Below are 7,323 nucleotides of genomic sequence, written 5' to 3' on the forward strand. Positions count from 1 at the left end.
TTGTTTTTGTTTTGTGAGTCCTTATCATTCTGACTGAAATAATACTTGTTTCTGCCAAACAGTTAAAACTGCAGCCTCTGGGTTTTATTTCCGTGTTCCTCTAAACTTCAGATAAAATGTCTATTTTGTTATTGCTGTTCTTAAAATTAATTCTGAAAAAAAAATAGTAGTTTATTACTTTTTTTTCCCCCTCTTTGATTCCTCCTTGCTATGTGATGGGAAGATTTGAGTCCTGCACTACTGAACATGAGCAGGTAGAAATTCTGGCAGCAAGTGTTGCTCCCTGCCCTAGAAGAGCTCTTGGGTATAGTTGTAACTCTCACATTAAATCCACCTGCTTCATCAGTATCCATTTATAATTTTTCATTGTATCTGAGTTTGGAGAGGGAGTTTTTAAGAGTAATAAAGTAAGTTAATCTTCCATGAGCGGTGTTGGTGAAACAGGGAAGCTTTCTGCAAATGAGGCTTTTGTGAGAATCAGGCAATTTTGTCTTGGTATGGAGTTAGACTTCTTTAGACTTATTTCCACCCCATGAGGCTTTAATACTTCCACATAATCTTAAATGAGGAGAAACCTTCCTTCAGAAAGGACATCCACCCCCCAAAACAAACAAAGGATTTCTGCTGATGTTCACCATGTGTTGTGGTTTAGAGCATGACACTGAGCCACAGAAGAAATAAAAGCATGTTTCTAAGAACAATGTTGGACACTGGCTGGAAGGTGTTAACTAAACTGTTATGCTAAGAAAAAGACAAAACCAAAGTGAGATTATTTTAATTTAAAATAATTTTCTCTGTGTTCTGCCTTTGATGTTTTTGAAGAATGGGAAATAGAGAAGGGAAAGAAAAAATTCATGGGCAAGTGGTGGCCTGTGATCCCAGAGCACAAAGGGGTAGTTTCTGCTTCTTCTTCTTAAAAAGAGTATTTTGATAAAACTGTAGTAATTTTGAAAAAATACTTTTTTTCTGAAAGAGTTTATATTTGGATTTGTCATATTTTTATTATTTTTTCTTTTATTGTGCAGAAATTATTTGCCTTCTTAGGTGGATTCCTCCCACTTGACATTATGAGTCAGTTTAATAAAGCTGCTGAAGATTTTAGGAAGTAAGCTGTGTCACTTGGTTCAGTGCAGTAAAGATATTCCTACAGAAGAAATTTGCCATTTTTTTTCCCCACTGCTCTTTTATTTATAGATTAAAAAGCCCCAGTTCAATATGACTGTAATTTCTATTCAGCATCCAGCCTTTCTTCTCTTCAACTGAACAAATACTGGACTCCTAAACATCTGATAACTGTTACTTTGGATGCCACCCTTCCTGGGGATTCTTGGTGTTGTAATATGGAGTCCTCTGGAAGACTTTTTTCTTCAGTCCTTACTAAGGTTGTATGCTAGAAGGCTCAAGGCTTGTCTCCCGTATCGATGATATTTCCATCGTGCAAGAGAATATTTTCATTTATTGCATGCAGTATTCATTCTCCAGAGGGAGCTCATGCAGAGATGCCATGCTTACATGTAACTGAATGCTATTTTTGACAGAATTCATAGCCCAAGCATTCCTCTCTGCAGTGAAAATACATAATGTTATCTAGGGACAAAACAAAATAATGTGTTCCACAGAATTCCATAGAATGTGGCTTCATGGAAATTTTTCTGCTGCCCCTCAGTTTCAGAATGCTTACACTGTATTGAATGATCTAAAATTCTAGCCCAGCTTGCCAGTAAGGTGTTTTGAATTGTAACAGCTGAATTTTGCTTACTGATGGAATGTATGGTAGGAGGTACTTAGAGTCTTTTCTCTCCACAGCTGGCAACTTTGAAATGTCAGCCACATTTGACAGAAGGGAAAAACAAAAATTGGATTTCCCATCATCAACTCCTTTTCAAAGTCTAACAACATTACCATATTTTTTTCCAAATGTGGAGATGATCAAATGAGTCTTTTTAAATATACTGAAGTTACTGAGTTCTATGGAATTCTTGTTTCTCCTAATAGTGTAGGTTGAAAAGCCATAACTGGTTTGAAATGTGACTTGTTTGCAAAAACCATCTAATCATCAGAATTGAAGTGAAGAACAGAAGATGCAGATGAGCAGCGATTGTTGATTTTAATACCTTGGCAGGGGGCAGCCAAAATGAAATGCCAAACTCTATGCTGCTTTTGCTTTTGGTACCAGTTTGGGCATATAAAGTGGGTTGAGTTTAACTCTAATAAAATGATAGAATATATGTATCTCCAGGCAGCCAATATAAAGATTAAAAAGTTGTTTGACATGGAAGATTATACACTGTTCTGACAGTGGCCTTACCCTAGCAGTAGGTCATTTTCTAGGGAGATGACGAATTATTTTTGCAGTTCTTCACTCCGAACTTGTGAAAATAAGAGAAAAAACCCCTACCATTGTGTAATTTTGTAGTGGTATTGGTATTTGATTTCTGAATGTGAATTCATTTGAGTGGCTTTCAGGCTTGACTATTCAGTCATTCTGTGATTGTACAAGAAAAATGGAAAGGTAATTTATACATGGAGAAAATGTTTTGAATTGTTTGAACACATGTATTAAGGTTGAAACAGCTGGATTCATCAAGGGCTGTGTAAAGACAAAACATTTTCTGAAATAGTAAAAATTTCTGATTGTCTATGAATTACTTATTTCAGGTCTGTTAGGTGGCTGCACCTGGCTGTTTCAGGTAACTTAAAATGAGGACAAAGGCAGGCCATCACATACAAAGGTGAACCTGCATTGTAGTGCTGTTTGGCAAACGTTTCATATTTGTTGGTCTATTTTTCTTAATACTGGTGTCAGTAGGCATTTATTGCTGCAAGACTGCATAGCTTAGTTATCAACACAATATTTGACACGTTACCCAAGTTGTCTTTGTCACAGGGATTGGAAAGTGCAGAAACAGTTTGGCAACAGGCTGGGATTTTCTTTCTTGTATGTCAGCACATGGAAGGGTGGGAAAGTAAAAAGTCCATTGGCAGGTTCAGGTACTTCTATAGATGGAGGTCAAGAAGAGCACTGCAGAGTATAATGAGCATCCTTTGGTCAAAGTATTCTTTGCTTGCTGTCCTGAAGTGCATACCAGGAACAAATTCTAATACAACTGGCCAAATAGACCTGGTAATGTCCTGCATGTCTGTGAGATCAGACCTCCCAGCTGAGAGAACAAATGTCTCCTTGAAACTCACAGAAGAGAATCAGATCTGTTGGAAAGCCCCCAAAGGTTGCTGTTGCAGTGTGGATGTAATTTTGTATGCTTTCAGCTACACCATATAGGAAAGGTGCGCTCTGTCCTGCAGAAAGAAGTGAACTTGGGAACTTATTTCACAGTGTGCTTCTGAGCCCAGGTGCAGTGAAGGCCCATAGTTGTGTGTAGTGTGAATTCTGATCAGAATATGCTGTTGTGAAATGGGGATGATGGGATGCAGAAAAAGTCTGTCATGTCATTCAGTTCATATTTCAATGAGTCATTAAGTGCAAGTACAGAAGCTTTGTTTTGCTTGAGGTAGCAGAGTAGTGCTCGTTTGTAGGTCTGTCCAGTTTGCTTGACAAGGATGCAATACTCAACTTTTTACATGTATTTTTAATTGTAATTTTAGTAAGTGCACAATTACATTTCAAGTGAAGGTTTGTCCTAAAAATTAGCCTCATGGATCTTCTTTTGGAGAATTCACCTCAATATAATTTTTTAAAATATCCTCTGGCAGCAGTTAGTAGCTGAAACTAGGATTTAATACCTTTAATAATTCCAATAAATCTGTTTCCAAGGAGGAACCTTAAAATGCTGTTATGGCATCTAATGAAGTAAAGCAAATGACTATAATGCACAGTTTCCAGGATCAGCTGAAAGATTCTGCAGGAATCAAGTCAGATTTTTCTTCCTACTTCCCACCTTCAGAAGTGCTGAAGAGAAAGTGGGAGAGCATTTAGTCTGTGTTCATCTTCTTTGAGTTTTAACATGGTCTAGTGAATAAATATTATTTCAAATCAGGAATGCTTATGCTGCTTTTTTAAAATAAAAAATATACTTGTTTGCAGACTTACTTAGCAATCTGTTTCAGTTAGCTTCGAAGGAGACAACGTCTCTCCTTTCAGAAAGTGACCTGCCAGTGTTATAAAGTACAGCAATACTTGGAACACATCGAGGAGCAATCTCTCTGGATAGTGCTTTGAGAAGGCAAAAACTATAATACAAAACTTAAGTATTTATTTGCAGAGTTAGCCTTAAATGTCATAATGTTGTTTCTGAGCTTCTGTAGTGTTTGTTTACAAGAGAAATGTTCCAACACCTGCACTTTAGGATTGTAAACAGATTATGTCTCTTACTGTCAATGTTTGTTTGCTTTTTGTCACTACAAAACCCAGTCTTGCTTGCCTTGTTTAAATCTTGCATACTTTTCTGTAGTTTTGTTCAGATTTCAGCCTATAGCAATAAAAACACATTCATTTCTGGCACGAGCAGTTGTTGGAGAAACACAGAAGCCCTCGGAAGTGTCTGAGGTCTGCATGTAGAATAGTATATTTGACTACAGAGATATGATATGTAATGCACTCCATTTTGAAGACCAGCTATTACTTTGACAAAGTAGTGGAAATAGGTTTATTGAAAGAACAGTATCTGAGAACAACATCAGAAGCTTCTTTGATAAATTTGTTCTTAGAGCTGCTTGGTTGTGCGGCTGAAGAAGAGGCTATTTGCTGTGAAGTCTGTCTGCAGAGCTCATCAGTGGCCTTTGCCAAAGGATGATCCATCCCGCTGTTTCTGCCTTTCTGTACCAGTAAATACACTATCCTAAGCTGGTGAATACAGCACAGTGCTGTAGGTTATTTTTTGTGCTCAAAAGCAAAATGATGTTTTGTGTATAGGGTATTTCTGTAGCCCCAGGTTACCCTTTTGGCTGGGGATTTTTGAATAAAATTTTAGTGCGCTGGGATTTTTCTGCAGGGAGCCATGATGCCCAAGACTATTATATTACATTGCTTACATCATAAAAATCACTATAATTTTTAATTTTTGCATTTTTCATAAAGAGCCTTAATATCAGGCCCTGAAGCCTTCTAATGAAAGAAAAGTGTTTTAAGTAACTAAGTATTTTTTTCTGTTGTTTCTTCTGTCCTGGAAACAACTGTTATTTCTTCTTGATAATGCCAGTAGTAACCCCAGGCTGATAAAGTATATGCTTTTTGCCCCATAACAAAGTTTTCAGAATGCTCCATAAATACAGCAAAGTGCCTAGGACTATTAATGTCACATATAGCTGCAAGATTAAAATACCTGCTTGCTAGTAAGTCTTGATTAATGTCTCCTGTTTGTTCAACTGGCTCTCTAACACTTTAAAATATCCATTAATTATCTATGCATATGTGTGCACATATATCTGAGAATGGATGGGTCTTTCTGGGTTTACCATCTTTTGGTGTTTTAATTTTTTGAAGTTACTGTTCCCCCTGGATGATCAGCATTGCATTTGTAGAAGTTACATCAATCATCTGATTAAAAGGACAATTCTTGGGTATTTTTCCAATGCTAACTGTTAAACCATTAAGTAATATTTTATTTTTTTAAAAAAGCTAAAATTAACTCTGACAATGGCCCTTTTGATATGAAAGTAGTTTTATTGCTAATAGTTTCTCAGTGGTTTTGTAAAGCACAGATCTGAAAAAAAACCATCATTTGGAGGTATTTTGATTTCATCATGGGGTCTTATTAAGCTTTTGGACCTTAGGTTCTGTACTCTCTGACCAAAAGGTATATGTACCTCTTGGACCAGAAACCCTTTCATTTTTATTTGAGCCAGTGAATGCTCAGATCTGTTTGAGCAGGCTTGTGCTCTCCCACTGCTGATTCTATAATAATAAGTCTCACATTGCCTCTTAGAAGTGGAGTATGAGCTAAAATCAACCTCTCCATTCTCTCCCAGTGCTCAGTATTGCAGTATATCTACTAAGAAAAAAAAGGTCAGCAGTTTCTTGTTTTGCCCATCCAGTTCCTTCAGGTTGCTGCCCTGTCATGCCAGAATTTTCTGTGTAAGCTGGTTCTGTGGGCACAGTGGAATGGAAAATTTCAGAACACAAGTTGTGTTCTTCCAGGAGATGGCGCCGTAACCTCATTAACAAACACCGAACAAAATGGGGCCGAACCGGTGAGGTTTCTTCACAGATGAGAAATTCCAGGTATTTGAAGAATGGATTTGAAATGGATCTAGTGAATTTTATTTTTCTTGACAAGCTACTGAAGCTTTCTGTTAAGACTGGCTTATTTCAAAGTTCTATTTCAATCCTTTGCAAGCTGTTTCTGAGGTTCACTTCTGTAGTGTATATTTTGTCAAAGTTTGTGCAGCTGGGTGGCCACAAGGCAATGCTCCTGTAGCCAGATGTTTGCTGGTGGTCCAGTCTGGATGGCTGGCTACTGCTGCAAGGAGTGCAGTAAATCCCTGGGCCCCCCCAGCTGAGTTAGATGGCTGAAAAAGCAGATTTTGTAGCATGGTTCCATATTTTCTTTCTACCTTGCTAATGATTTCCCTTCTTGCCGGGTTTCAGCTGTCAGCTGTAATGGAATGGTGGCTCTTAACATGAGAGACCTCACAAAACTAGGTTTGGATTCTGCTGAGCAGATGGGTGTGTCAGCAGTGACTGCCTTCCCCTGAATGAGTGCATTCACTTCTTCAGTGGTAAAATTGAGGTGTTTGGGCAACAGCACACTGACTTACTTTGCAGGTCTGGAGTTTAAACAAGAGAGGGCTTTTAATTTATATTTCTAATCTAAGTTGCCCTGGCAACCAAAACAAATTTTTTTTTAAATTTTTAATTTTTTTCAATTAAGTATTAAAATACAGTTTTACAATTTGATTATAAACTGAACAAAATATGCAATAAGACCCCAATTCCAAAGGTAATATTCTCTGAAGCTGCAGAACTGGGGTTTACATTCTGGAAAACCTGACCAAAGGGAGGAAAACTAGTAATTTAGAGCCAAGTGTATGTGATTCTAATGAAGCACAGCTTGTACCATAATTGTAAGAAAAGCTGGAGAAGGTAACTGCCCAGCAGTTGTCCATGGAGGTGTCTGTACAAGCCCACAGCAGCTTCAGGAGCTCACAAACTCTTTTGGGGTCATTTGGGCAGACCTGCACTTCATGCTGCAAGTACTGTAATAAATGCTGCTCTGTCATCTGATAGAGCTCTTAGAGATAGGATTCTACAAAAGTCAAAACATGAAATTATTTTATTTGAAATATATAAATGCAAATACAAATGTGTGGATAAAGGAAAAAAACAAAACATAAAAGCCCCAAAAATTGGATAGATCCTATAAATCT

This window comes from Molothrus ater, chromosome 5 (genome assembly GCF_012460135.2).
Source record: "Molothrus ater isolate BHLD 08-10-18 breed brown headed cowbird chromosome 5, BPBGC_Mater_1.1, whole genome shotgun sequence".
NCBI classification, from domain to species: Eukaryota; Metazoa; Chordata; class Aves; order Passeriformes; family Icteridae; genus Molothrus; species Molothrus ater.